General features: G+C 40.3%; 1 protein-coding gene across 1 annotated transcript in view; it reads right to left on the reverse strand.

Moving 5' to 3' along the window:
- The window catches only part of LOC118370446 (acetylserotonin O-methyltransferase-like), a gene marked incomplete at its 3' end in the record, with an annotated part of 43,181 nt that extends 30,760 nt beyond the window's left edge, over nt 1–12,421 (reverse strand). The window contains exon 1 of the mRNA XM_052495805.1: nt 11,934–12,421. The remainder of the gene's footprint in view (nt 1–11,933) is intronic.
- Nucleotides 12,422–15,320: the final 2,899 nt, after the last annotated feature.

Genomic DNA, 15,320 nt, shown 5'->3' on the forward strand with positions numbered 1-15,320 from the left:
TTCCCCTGCTTTTGATCAGCTCCTGTTGTTGATCGGTCGGGGAACCTTGGTCTTGTCGCTCCGAGCTCCAAGTCTGTGTACTCGGTGGAAAGCCACCTTCTTTACAGTCTCTATAGGAAGTTTCGTGGATTGCATGAATTCTCTGATCACACCCTCTGGATTATTGGATGTGTTCTCAGGAATCCCAGAAAAAAAATAGATTTTCACGCATGCTACAACTTTGTATGTCTAGTAGCGACTCCTTCATCACCCTGTTTTCCCTGAGTAGACAATCCATGTTGGAATCATGGATTTTTAACTTGGCTGTGAGATTGGCTGAAGATGAATTTTAAAGAACTGATTGGGTCTCTGCTTGACACCAACAAACGCCCCATAATATCTGTCCTCTGCCCTCCCTAAATGGTGGCATTGAACGGTTCAGCAGACTGTTATCCCTCCATAACTGGTTACCAGACTATCAGCAGACTGTTATCCCTCCATAACTGGTTACCAGACTATCAGCAGACTGTTATCCCTCCATAACTGGTTACCAGACTATCATCAGACTGTTATCCCTCCATAACTGGTTACCAGACTATCAGCAGACTGTTATCCCTCTATAACTGGTTACCAGACTATCAGCAGACTGTTATCCCTCCATAACTGGCTACCAGACTATCATCAGACTGTTATCCCTCCATAACTGGTTACCAGACTATCAGCAGACTGTTATCCCTCCATAACTGGTTACCAGACTATCATCAGACTGTTATCCCTCCATAACTGGCTACCAGACTATCAGCAGACTGTTATCCCTCCATAACTGGCTACCAGACTATCAGCAGACTGTTATCCCTCCATAACTGGTTACCAGACTATCAGCAGACTGTTATCCCTCCATAACTGGTTACCAGACTATCAGCAGACTGTTATCCCTCCATAACTGGTTACCAGACTATCAGCAGACTGTTATCCCTCCATAACTGGTTACCAGACTATCAGCAGACTGTTATCCCTCCATAACTGTTTAACAGACTATCAGCAGACTGTTATCCCTCCATAATTGGTTCTGGTTTTCTGGGATTCCTGAGAACACATCCAATAGTCTGGTAACCAGTTATGGAGGGATAACAGTCTGCTGATAGTCTGGTAACCAGTTATGGAGGGATAACAGTCTGCTGATAGTCTGGTAACCAGTTATAGAGGGATAACAGTCTGCTGATAGTCTGGTAACCAGTTATGGAGGGATAACAGTCTGCTGATAGTCTGGTAACCAGTTATGGAGGGATAACAGTCTGCTGATAGTCTGGTAACCAGTTATGGAGGGATAACAGTCTGCTGATAGTCTGGTAACCAGTTATGGAGGGATAACAGTAGTCTGGTAGCCAGTTATGGAGGGATAACAGTCTGATAGTCTGGATAGTCCAGTTATGGAGGGATAACAGTCTGCTGATAGTCTGGTAACCAGTTATGGAGGGATAACAGTCTGCTGATAGTCTGATAACCAGTATGGAGGGATAACCAGTCTTAGCCAGATGGAGGGATAACAGTCTGCTGATAGTCTGGTAACCAGTTATGGAGGGATAACAGTCTGCTGATAGTCTGGTAACCAGTTATGGAGGGATAACAGTCTGCTGATAGTCTGGTAACCAGTTATGGAGGGATAACAGTCTGCTGATAGTCTGGTAACCAGTTATGGAGGGATAACAGTCTGCTGATAGTCTGGTAACCAGTTATGGAGGGATAACAGTCTGCTGATAGTCTGGTAACCAGTTATGGAGGGATAACAGTCTGCTGATAGTCTGGTAACCAGTTATGGAGGGATAACAGTCTGCTGATAGTCTGGTAACCAGTTATAGAGGGATAACAGTCTGCTGATAGTCTGGTAACCAGTTATAGAGGGATAACAGTCTGCTGATAGTCTGGTAACCAGTTATGGAGGGATAACAGTCTGATGATAGTCTGGTAACCAGTTATAGAGGGATAACAGACTGCTGATAGTCTGGTAGCCAGTTATGGAGGGATAACAGTCTGCTGATAGTCTGGTAACCAGTTATGGAGGGATAACAGTCTGCTGATAGTCTGGTAACCAGTTATGGAGGGATAACAGTCTGCTGATAGTCTGGTAGCCAGTTATGGAGGGATAACAGTCTGCTGATAGTCTGGTAGCCAGTTATGGAGGGATAACAGTCTGCTGATAGTCTGGTAACCAGTTATGGAGGGATAACAGTCTGCTGATAGTCTGGTAACCAGTTATGGAGGGATAACAGTCTGCTGATAGTCTGGTAACCAGTTATGGAGGGATAACAGTCTGCTGATAGTCTGATAACCAGTTATGGAGGGATAACAGTCTGCTGATAGTCTGGTAACCAATTATGGAGGGATAACAGTCTGCTGATAGTCTGGTAACCATGTTCAGGTTCAGCATAATTTTAGCATGCAACTGTCACGCCCTGGCCATATCAGAGGCTTTTATTCTCTATTTTGGTTAGGCCAGGGTGTGACAAGGGTGGGCATTCCAGTTTGGTTCTCAATCAGGGACAGCTGTCTATCGTTGTCTGGGAATGGGGATGCTACAGAAGACATAGCCAACCAATCTATCACGTCTCTGTGATGAGATGCAGGTTAGCACCAGGGATGCTACAGACAACATAGCCACATGCCGAGATGCAGTGAAGCAACTGAGGGAGAAAATGATGTTGCTTGAAGAGAGAGAAGAGACTGAACATACGTCTGGTGTACCAGGACGTGTATTCCAAAAATGCGCTGACCAACTGGCAAGTGTCTTCACTGACATTTTTCAACCTGTCCCTGAATGAGTCTGTAATACCAACATGTTTCAAGCAGACCACCATAGTCCCTGTGCCCAAGAACACTAAGGTAACCTGCCTAAATGACAACCGACCCGTAGCACTCACGTCTGTAGCCATCAAGTGCTTTGAACGGCTGGTCATGGCTCACAACACCCTTATCCCAGAAACCATAGACCCACTCCAATAGATCCACAGATGATGCAATCTCTATTGCACTCAACACTGCCCTTTCCCACCTGGACAAAAGGAACACCTATGTAAGAACGCTATTCATTGACTACAGCTCAGCGTTCAACATCATAGTGCCCTCAAAGCTCATCACTAAGCTGCGGGCCCTAGGACTAAACACCTCCCTCTGCAACTGGATCCTGGACTTCCAGAACCCCCAGGTGGGAAGGGTAGGCAACAACACATCCATCATGCTGATCCTCAACACGGGGGCCCCTCAGGGGTGAATGCTCTGTCCCCTCCTGTACTCCCTGTTCACTCATGACTGCATGGCCAGGCACGACTACAACACCATCATCAAGTTTGCCGATGACACAATAGTGGTAGGCCTGATCACCAACAACGATGAGACAGCCTATAGGGAGGAGGTCAGAGACCTGGCCATGTGGTGCCAGGACAACAACCTCTCCCTCAATGTGATCAAGACAAAGGAGATGATTGTGGACTACAGGAAAAGAAGGACCAAGTACGCCACCATTCTCATCGAAGGGGCTGTAGTGGAGCAGGTTGAGAGCTTCAAGTTCTTTGGTGTCCACATCACTAACAAACTATCATGGTCCAAACACACTAAGATAGTCGTGAAGAGGGCACAACAAAACCTATTCCCCCTCAGGAGACTGAAAAGATTTGGCATGGGTCCTCAGATCCTCAAAAGGTTCTACAGCTGCACCATCGAGAGGTTTCATTTTGCACGCCCAATTTTTCAGTTTTTGATTTGTTAAAAAAGTTTGAAATATCCAATAAATGTCGTTCCACTTCATGATTTTGTCCCACTTGTTGTTGATTCTTCACAAAAAATACAGTTTTATATCTTTATGTTTGAAGCCTGAAATGTGGCAAAAGGTCGCAAAGTTCAAGGGGGCCGAATACTTTCGCAAGGCACTGCATGTAGTTAGGCTCTACACCCCTTGTAAAGCATATTAATGTGCTTAATTTTAATTAGTTATTTGGCCAATTTAGTTACAAAACTTATAAAAACATATAGGCCTATGGAGGAGGCCACATGAGGTACATTTACATTTACATTTAAGTCATTTAGCAGACGCTCTTATCCAGAGCGACTTACAAATTGGTGCATTCACCTTATGACATCCAGTGGAACAGCCACTTTACAATAGTGCATCTAAATCTTTTAAGGGGGGGGGGGGTGGTGAGAAGGATTACTTTATCCTATCCTAGGTATTCCTTAAAGAGGTGGGGTTTCAGGTGTCTCCGGAAGGTGGTGATTGACTCCGCTGTCCTGGCGTCGTGAGGGAGTTTGTTCCACCATTGGGGGGCCAGAGCAGCGAACAGTTTTGACTGGGCTGAGCGGGAACTGTACTTCCTCAGTGGTAGGGAGGCGAGCAGGCCAGAGGTGGATGAACGCAGTGCCCTTGTTTGGGTGTAGGGCCTGATCAGAGCCTGGGGGTACTGAGGTGCCGTTCCCCTCACAGCTCCGTAGGCAAGCACCATGGTCTTGTAGCGGATGCGAGCTTCAACTGGAAGCCAGTGGAGAGAGCGGAGGAGCGGGGTGACGTGAGAGAACTTGGGAAGGTTGAACACCAGACGGGCTGCGGCGTTCTGGATGAGTTGTAGGGGTTTAATGGAACAGGCAGGGAGCCCAGCCAACAGCGAGTTGCAGTAATCCAGACGGGAGATGACAAGTGCCTGGATTAGGACCTGCGCCGCTTCCTGTGTGAGGCAGGGTCGTACTCTGCGGATGTTGTAGAGCATGAACCTACAGGAACGGGCCACCGCCTTGATGTTAGTTGAGAACGACAGGGTGTTGTCCAGGATCACGCCAAGGTTCTTAGCGCTCTGGGAGGAGGACACAATGGAGTTGTCAACCGTGATGGCGAGATCATGGAACGGGCAGTCCTTCCCCGGGAGGAAGAGCAGCTCCGTCTTGCCGAGGTTCAGCTTGGGGTGGTGATCCGTCATCCACACTGATATGTCTGCCAGACATGCAGAGATGCGATTCGCCACCTGGTCATCAGAAGGGGGAAAGGAGAAGATTAATTGTGTGTCGTCTGCATAGCAATGATAGGAGAGACCATGTGAGGTTATGACAGAGCCAAGTGACTTGGTGTATAGCGAGAATAGGAGAGGGCCTAGAACAGAGCCCTGGGGACACCAGTGGTGAGAGCGCGTGGTGAGGAGACAGATTCTCGCCACGCCACCTGGTAGGAGCGACCTGTCAGGTAGGACGCAATCCAAGCGTGGGCCGCGCCGGAGATGCCCAACTCGGAGAGGGTGGAGAGGAGGATCTGATGGTTCACAGTATCGAAGGCAGCCGATAGGTCTAGAAGGATGAGAGCAGAGGAGAGAGAGTTAGCTTTAGCGGTGCGGAGCGCCTCCGTGATACAGAGAAGAGCAGTCTCAGTTGAATGACTAGTCTTGAAACCTGACTGATTTGGATCAAGAAGGTCATTCTGAGAGAGATAGCGGGAGAGCTAGCCAAGGACGGCACGTTCAATAGTTTTGGAGAGAAAAGAAAGAAGGGATACTGGTCTGTAGTTGTTGACATCGGAGGGATCGAGTGTAGGTTTTTTCAGAAGGGGTGCAACTCTCGCTCTCTTGAAGACGGAAGGGACGTAGCCAGCGGTCAGGGATGAGTTGATGAGCGAGGTGAGGTAAGGGAGAAGGTCTCCGGAAATGGTCTGGAGAAGAGAGGAGGGGATAGGGTCAAGCGGGCAGGTTGTTGGGCGGCCGGCCGTCACAAGACGCGAGATTTCATCTGGAGAGAGAGGGGAGAAAGAGGTCAGAGCACAGGGTAGGGCAGAGTGAGCAGAACCAGCGGTGTCGTTTGACTTAGCAAACGAGGATCGGATGTCGTCGACCTTCTTTTCAAAATGGTTGACGAAGTCATCTGCAGAGAGGGAGGAGGGGGGAGGGGGAGGAGGATTCAGGAGGGAGGAGAAGGTGGCAAAGAGCTTCCTAGGGTTAGAGGCAGATGCTTGGAATTTAGAGTGGTAGAAAATGGCTTTAGCAGCAGAGACAGAGGAGGAAAATGTAGAGAGGAGGGAGTGAAAGGATGCCAGATCCGCAGGGAGGCGAGTTTTCCTCCATTTCCGCTCGGCTGCCCGGAGCCCTGTTCCGGGCAGCATACGCATGGTTTGTCAAATACGCATGGTTTGTCAACAAAAAAAGTTAGCAAAGGTTACTGGAAAATGAACAAGACTACTAGAGAATGAGGTATTTAAGAAGGAAGTAATAGGAATTATTGATTATTACTGGAATTGTGCCTGTGTTATGAATAAGTTTGGAAGTTACTGGGAGCTAATGAAATTTTATATAAGGCTTTAGGCTATTTCAATGGGGAAAGAAATTGCTCGTTCCAAGAGAGAGAAAGAATATGACATCATAAAGGGAATAATGTATTATACTAAAAAAAAAGTGAACTAACTAATCAGGAATTACTGGAGCTATCATCATTACAAATGCAGTTAGACTGTATCTACGAGGAAAAGGCCCGGGGAGCGTTTGTAAGATCAAGATGAAAATGGATGGAAGAGGGAGAGAAAAATACAAAATAATTCTTTAATTTAGAACAAAGGGCAGGCGAAAAGACTTCCATATGTAAATTAATGATTAATAATACTCCCAATGAAAATCCAAAAGAAATCTCTCAGCATGTTGCCCAGTTTTATCAGAATCTGTATACATCAGCCCAGCCAACATCCAATATGAATCTTTTCTTAGACAATGTAGCAAACATTGCTAAGAAGATAGATAATGATTTCAGGGATTTTTGTGATGATGAGTTATCTGAAATTGAGATAAAAGGCTGTATTAAAAGCCTTAAGGACAATAGCTCCCCTGGAAATTATGGTTTAATAAACAAGTTTTATAAAGCATTCAATGATACATTTATTCCTTTCATTCTTGCTATGTTTCAAGAATCAATAGAAAAAGGGGAGTTACTGGCTTCCTTAAAGCAAGGTGTAATTACTTTGATTCCCAAACCTAATAAGGATACTCTTTATATAGACAACTGGAGACTCAATAGCCTGTTGAATAATGATGGAAAATGATTTGCCCTTGTATTTTCTAAGAGGTTGAAACAAGACTTTCATCATATAATTGATGAAGAACAATCTAGTTGTATGCATGGTCGACACATTAGTAATAACATCAGGTTGATCTTAGATATGATTGACTAATGACCTCATCCTTGATGATAGTTTCCTTATGTTTGTTGATTTTTAGAAAGCTTTTTGACACTGTAGAACATGAGTTTATGTTCAAAGCAATATGTTTTTTGGGGCTTGGTGACTTTTCTTTGAAAGCAGTCCGAAGTTTATATAGTGGTTGTACTAGCTCTGTAAAATTAGCTCACGGGACATCCCAAAGATTTGATATTGGCCGTGGCATTAGGCAGGGTTGCCCAATTAGTCCATTTGTATTTTTATTGGTTACTCAAATTATGGCCCTTCATATCAAGAAAGGGAATTTTCAAGGTGTTTCAGCACTTGGCAAAGAATTTAAACTGTCAACTGGCTGATGATACCACCATATTTTTAGGAGACAGGAATGAGGTTTCTAAAGCAGTTTCCTGTATTGAAGACTTTTCCTTAGTTTCGGGTTGGAAAATTGATATCAATAAGTCAGTCTTATTTCCACTCAAGGATTGTGTTTTACAGGAAGTATATGGTATCCCAATTAAAGATAAGGTTACTTATCTTGGAATTGTTATATGCAAGGATGAAAAACAAAGGAGTGAATTGAACTTTATTGAGAAAACAAAGAAGAAATTGAACCTCTGGTTGATGAGAGGTATTTCGTTACACGGTCGGGTTTTATTATCCAAAGCTGAAGGGTTATCCAGATCTGGTTTATGTCTCATTATCATTTGACTTACCCCCTAAAAAAGGGACTTTGATAAGATTCTTTATCATTTTATTTGGAGGAACAAGCCTCACTATCTACGAAAAGATATTCTCACTAATACCCAAGAACAAGGAGGTCTTGAGGTTCTAGATTCCAATACTCTAAATAATACTTTTAAAATAAATTGGATTCTGAAGTATGTTAAGAACCAGAACAGTATCTGGAATGTCTTCCCTAAGTATTTATTTGATTCTGAAGTATGTTAAGAACCAGAACAGTATCTGGAATGTCTTCCCTAAGTATTTATTTGATTCTGAAGTATGTTAAGAACCAGAACAGTATCTGGAATGTCTTCCCTAAGTATTTATTTGATTCTGAAGTATGTTAAGAACCAGAACAGTATCTGGAATGTCTTCCCTAAGTATTTATTTGATTCTGAAGTATGTTAAGAACCAGAACAGTATCTGGAATGTCTTCCCTAAGTATTTATTTGATTCTGAAGTATGTTAAGAACCAGAACAGTATCTGGAATGTCTTCCCTAAGTATTTATTTGATTCTGAAGTATGTTAAGAACCAGAACAGTATCTGGAATGTCTTCCCTAAGTATTTATTTGATTCTGAAGTATGTTAAGAACCAGAACAGTATCTGGAATGTCTTCCCTAAGTATTTATTTGATTCTGAAGTATGTTAAGAACCAGAACAGTATCTGGAATGTCTTCCCTAAGTATTTATTTGATTCTAGTATGTTAAGAACCAGAACAGTATCTGGAATGTCTTCCCTAAGTATTTATTTGATTCTGAAGTATGTTAAGAACCAGAACAGTATCTGGAATGTCTTCCCTAAGTATTTATTTGATTCTGAAGTATGTTAAGAACCAGAACAGTATCTGGAATGTCTTCCTAAGTATTTATTTGATTCTGAAGTATGTTAAGAACCAGAACAGTATCTGGAATGTCTTCCCTAAGTATTTATTTGATTCTGAAGTATGTTAAGAACCAGAACAGTATCTGGAATGTCTTCCCTAAGTATTTATTTGATTCTGAAGTATGTTAAGAACCAGAACAGTATCTGGAATGTCTTCCCTAAGTATTTATTTGATTCTGAAGTATGTTAAGAACCAGAACAGTATCTGGAATGTCTTCCCTAAGTATTTATTTGATTCTGTTGGTGGTTTAGAATGTTTTGCTTCGATGTAATTTTGATATTAATAAAATCCCAGTAAAGTTGGCCAATTTCCATAAGCAGGCCATTTTAGCTTGGATATTAGCGTCGAAGCACAATTTTCCCCTCACAGATACTTTTTATGGAACAACAAAGATATACAATTTAAAAATAAGTCTATTTTTTTCGTAACTGATTTGAGAACTGGTTTTGGTTGGTCAGTTACTAAATAAGGATGGATATCTACTCTCATATGGGGAATTTCTTGATAAGTTTAAAATTCCAATAACCCCGAAAGAATTTGCAATTGCTTTTGATGCGATTCCAAGGGAGGTTGTATCTCTTTTAAATTCCTCTGTGGTTGATGTAAGTAACATAGATTTACATGAAAATATATTAATTGGCTAAATTAACATCGAAGATAAAAATAGTAATTAACAGATTAGGAATATTATTTGTGATACTACAATTCCCTCAGCAAGATTATTTTGGTGAAATATCTATGGTGATATACAATTGGGGAAAGCATGGAAAATTACTAACAAATATTGTATCAGTAACAAAGTAAAGGAAGTTTCATTAAAATGTTACATAGAATGTATCCTTTGAAACATGTTTTGGAAAGATTCAAGCTGAATATATCTGTGATTTCTGTGGAATGGAGGAGATAATTTTGCATTTGTTTATTGCCTGTATTTAGAGTAGAATGTTCTGGATTGACATACAGAAGTTTGTTACTATTTACATTTACTATTTACTATTTAATGGTTTTGATATGATTTATTTCAGAAATTCTGACATAATTAAAGATGTAGTATATTTAATTCACCTGCTAATAATACTAGGTAAATTTCATATTCACAAATGCAAATGGTCTAATTCAAAACCTAACTTTTTTCACTTTATAAATTAGTTTAAACAATATGGCATCACTTTAACTAAAATGAAAAACAAAAAGGCAATTAAAACTTGTTGTATTATTAATGAATATGATTTGTTTGTTTATGATTCCTGGCCATGTAAATAGTTTGTTTGTATGTTTGTTTGCATGTGACCATTCCTATTTTTTGGTTGATATTTGTTCAAATTAAATAAAAATATATATGAAAAAGAGCAAGCCTGCTTCTCTCCTATAGCATTTACTGGGATTTAACCAGAAGAGAATAGCGGAGATGCATTGCACAGCCTATTACGCACAGGAACAGCTGGAAGAGGGAGGCTGTAGAAATGTTTAGCCGAAGTAAAAAGATAAATAAAATACTATTAGACAGTACATTAGCTAAATATTAGGGCTATACATATGTATCTGTTAAAATACAGGAAAAAACGTTTTCAGGTTATGAAATGGCTGATATGTCATAACTGTTTAATTCAAAATAAATGTGCCAACTCTGGTCTTGGCACGTGCGCTCTACCCAACAGCTCGCAGACACAATGCGGGTAAACTGTGCGGGTCGGCCAGTCTACATGATGAGATTATTATGGATAAAAGAGAGAATATATTTATTTGTCAAACGGCAGTCAAGCATCGATCGTTATGTCACCATAATAAGACCCTCAATATTTATTGGAAAGGAGCATCAAGATCACCGTACACTTTCACCACCCTGTGAAGTTCATCATAACGTATTTCATCTGTAGCCCAATAAACTGCATGCTTTCCGGAGTCGATGACTGTTATTATGTCAATATTTGCGTATAAAGACGTGTCCACGGTCATTTCCACAACACATTTAACCAACACAAAAAAATCCCACCATGTCGAACGAACAAATTATGTCGGCATTTATCAAATTACACCGAAACTTCCTGTTTCCATCACAGCTGTCACGATTAAAACTGTGGATGGAAACGTGGTTACTACATTTACATTTACATTTAAGTCATTTAGCAGACGCTCTTATCCAGAGCGACTAACACCGATGTTTTTATTATGAACGTTTATTTAATAAGGGGATCCCCATTGAGACCAGGGTCTCATTTTCAATGGTACCCTGAGATCGTAAAGTAGGATATATATATTTTTACAGAAACAATTTACAATAACAGGTGCAATACAACATCACTAACATCACACCCATCATAAACAAGTTATTACATCAACCAAAATAATTGCACATCATCGGGGTTTTAAAATGCCCTCATTAGGGTCCTTCTCAATCTATTATCCTAATGGACTGATTTTTTTGCTCGCAAATGACCTCACAAATTTGCAGGTGAAATGATTACTTTTTTGTAAAAAAAATATCACCTGCCGAATAAAAACCTAATTGGGCCATACTTCTGAAAGAGTTAATCGGGACAGATATGCTGAAGTAGACTCGGCCGAGTACCATTAGTTGGAACCCAGAGTAATATGATTCTGCCGGACTCGGGAAGAACTCAGCCTGTATGAAGGTCCCCGAGTCTCAAACGGAATAGACCCGAGCCCGCCATGTTGACTGGGAAGTAACCTGTTTTATGTAACCATACCAAACACAACACATCATACTAATTTGAATGTCCCGGATTTTCATTAATTCTGTTACATCTAGCCTATGAGACCTGGCTGGTTGTGGTGTAGGGTCAGAGCCATAGTTTGAGGCCCATGGAGGTAGCTATATGCAGAGCTGTGCAATACAAAGGAACTCCGTTGCATAACCCATTATTTTCCCTGCAAAATGTGTGGGCTTAACAAGAGAATGAGTGTTGAGGAGGCTACATTCAGGCCACTAGCTGTCTGTTTGACTCTCTCGCTCCAGAAAGCATCGCCACCATGAGATATGCTATAATATTGACCAGGGAGACAGACTGGCACTTGATGACATAATACAGTGGTAAAAACAATGTTCCGAAACGTGCAGCAGCTGCCTACTGTTTTATAGTCCCACCTGTTATATATACAATATGCGGTGTGAGTCTACAACATTATCGTCTTGATGACATTAAAACCTGACTCACCAAAAAGTTCGATGCTGTCACCTATTGACGACCGTCTGATGTTCACTTCAGGTCGGATAGACAGATTCCTTTAGAATGGTTTAGTGTTGGATGTATGGAAGCTTTCGGAGCAACTGGGATAAAGATCCAAAATTATCGGTGTAGTAGACCCGCTAGTTCACTGCGGTTCTCTTCTACAAGACACTGCAAAGATTCAGATATAACCGTAAAAGAAAAAGTCGCCTCGCGATTTGTATATCGATGTTTAAAATACATCAACACAACATGAACAGTGTAATTCTACTCTGCGCCTGTCCCGCCCGGGCGCTACTGAGCATGTCCGTCTCATCCAATGACCATGGCTCGGTCAAAGATAAGTATAACTAACCCAAGATAGTTAGTGTCGTTTTAAAGTGGGAGTAAATTAAGACTAATTACAGACAATAGTCTACAAGTAGGAGCATAATTACAGACAGTAGCCTTCAAGTAGGAGACTAATTACAGACAATTGGCCTATAGCCCACTGTTTATATTGTAATGCATAGGCCTATAGCCCACTGTTTATATTGTAATGCATAGGCCTATAGCCCACTGTTTATATTGTAATGCATAGGCCTATATATAACCTACTGTTTATATTGTAATGCATAGGCCTATAGCCCACTGTTTATATTGTAATGCATAGGCCTATAGCCTACTGTTTATATTGTAATGCATAGGCCTATAGCCTACTGTTTATATTGTAATGCATAGGCCTATAGCCCACTGTTTATATTGTATTATTATTATTATATTATTATAATGCATAGGCCTATAGCCCACTGTTTATATTGTAATGCATAGGCCTATAGCCTACTGTTTATATTGTAATGCATAGGCCTATAGCCTACTGTTTATATTGTAATGCATAGGCCTATAGCCCACTGTTTATATTGTAATGCATAGGCCTATAGCCCACTGTTTATATTGTAATGCATAGGCCTATAGCCTACTGTTTATATTGTAATGCATAGGCCTATAGCCTACTGTTTATATTGTAATGCATAGGCCTATATCCTACTGTTTATATTGTAATGCATAGGCCTATAGCCTACTGTTTATATTGTATTATTATTATTATTATATTATTATAATGCATAGGCCTATATATAACCTACTGTTTATATTGTAATGCATAGGCCTATAGCCCACTGTTTATATTGTAATGCATAGGCCTATAGCCCACTGTTTATATTGTAATGCATAGGCCTATAGCCCACTGTTTATATTGTAATGCATAGGCCTATAGCCTACTGTTTATATTGTAATGCATAGGCCTATAGCCTACTGTTTATATTGTAATGCATAGGCCTATAGCCCACTGTTTATATTGTAATGCATAGGCCTATAGCCCACTGTTTATATTGTAATGCATAGGCCTATAGCCTACTGTTTATATTGTAATGCATAGGCCTATAGCCTACTGTTTATATTGTAATGCATAGGCCTATAGCCCACTGTTTATATTGTAATGCATAGGCCTATATCCTACTGTTTATATTGTAATGCATAGGCCTATAGCCCACTGTTTATATTGTAATGCATAGGCCTATATATAACCTACTGTTTATATTGTAATGCATAGGCCTATAGCCCACTGTTTATATTGTAATGCATAGGCCTATAGCCCACTGTTTATATTGTAATGCATAGGCCTATATCCTACTGTTTATATTGTAATGCATAGGCCTATAGCCTACTGTTTATATTGTATTATTATTATTATTATATTATTATAATGCATAGGCCTATATCCTACTGTTTATATTGTAATGCATAGGCCTATAGCCCACTGTTTATATTGTAATGCATAGGCCTATAGCCTACTGTTTATATTGTAATGCATAGGCCTATATCCTACTGTTTATATTGTAATGCATAGGCCTATAGCCCACTGTTTATATTATAATGCATAGGCCTATATCCTACTGTTTATATTGTAATGCATAGGCCTATATATAACCTACTGTTTATATTGTAATGCATAGGCCTATAGCCCACTGTTTATATTGTAATGCATAGGCCTATAGCCCACTGTTTATATTGTAATGCATAGGCCTTTATCCTACTGTTTATATTGTAATGCATAGGCCTATAGCCCACTGTTTATATTGTAATGCATAGGCCTATAGCCCACTGTTTATATTGTAATGCATAGGCCTATAGCCTACTGTTTATATTGTAATGCATAGGCCTATAGCCCACTGTTTATATTGTAATGCATAGGCCTATAACACACTGTTTATATTGTAATGCATAGGCCTATAGCCTACTGTTTATATTGTAATGCATAGGCCTATAGCCTACTGTTTATATTGTAATGCATAGGCCTATAGCCCACTGTTTATATTGTAATGCATAGGCCTATAGCCCACTGTTTATATTGTAATGCATAGGCCTATATCCTACTGTTTATATTGTAATGCATAGGCCTATAGCCCACTGTTTATATTGTAATGCATAGGCCTATAGCCTACTGTTTATATTGTAATGCATAGGCCTATATATAACCTACTGTTTATATTGTAATGCATAGGCCTATAGCCCACTGTTTATATTGTAATGCATAGGCCTATAGCCCACTGTTTATATTGTAATGCATAGGCCTATATATAACCTACTGTTTATATTGTAATGTATAGGCCTATAGCCCACTGTTTATATTGTAATGCATAGGCCTATAGCCCACTGTTTATATTGTAATGCATAGGCCTATAGCCTACTGTTTATATTGTAATGCATAGGCCTATATCCTACTGTTTATATTGTAATGCATAGGCCTATAGCCTACTGTTTATATTGTAATGCATAGGCCTATATCCTACTGTTTATATTGTAATGCATAGGCCTATAGCCCACTGTTTATATTGTAATGCATAGGCCTATATCCTACTGTTTAAGGAATACCTAGGATAGGATAAGTAATCCTTCTCACCCCCCTAAAAGATTTAGATGCACTATTGTAAAGTGGCTGTTCCACTGGATGTCATAAGGTGAATGCACCAATTTGTAAGTCGCTCTGGATAAGAGCGTCTGCTAAATGACTTAAATGTAAATGATGTAAATGTATATTGTAATGCATAGGCCTATAGCCCACTGTTTATATTGTAATGCATAGGCCTATAGCCCACTGTTTATATTGTAATGCATAGGCCTATAGCCCACTGTTTATATTGTAATGCATAGGCCTATAGCCCACTGTTTATATTGTAATGTATAGGCCTATATCCTACTGTTTATATTGTAATGCATAGGCCTATATCCTACTGTTTATATTGTAATGCATAGGCCTATAGCCCACTGTTTATATTGTAATGCATAGGCCTATAGCCTACTGTTTATATTGTAATGCATAGGCCTATAGCCTAC

The sequence above is a fragment of the Oncorhynchus keta genome, chromosome 35 (assembly GCF_023373465.1).
Source record: "Oncorhynchus keta strain PuntledgeMale-10-30-2019 chromosome 35, Oket_V2, whole genome shotgun sequence".
Taxonomy (NCBI): domain Eukaryota; kingdom Metazoa; phylum Chordata; class Actinopteri; order Salmoniformes; family Salmonidae; genus Oncorhynchus; species Oncorhynchus keta.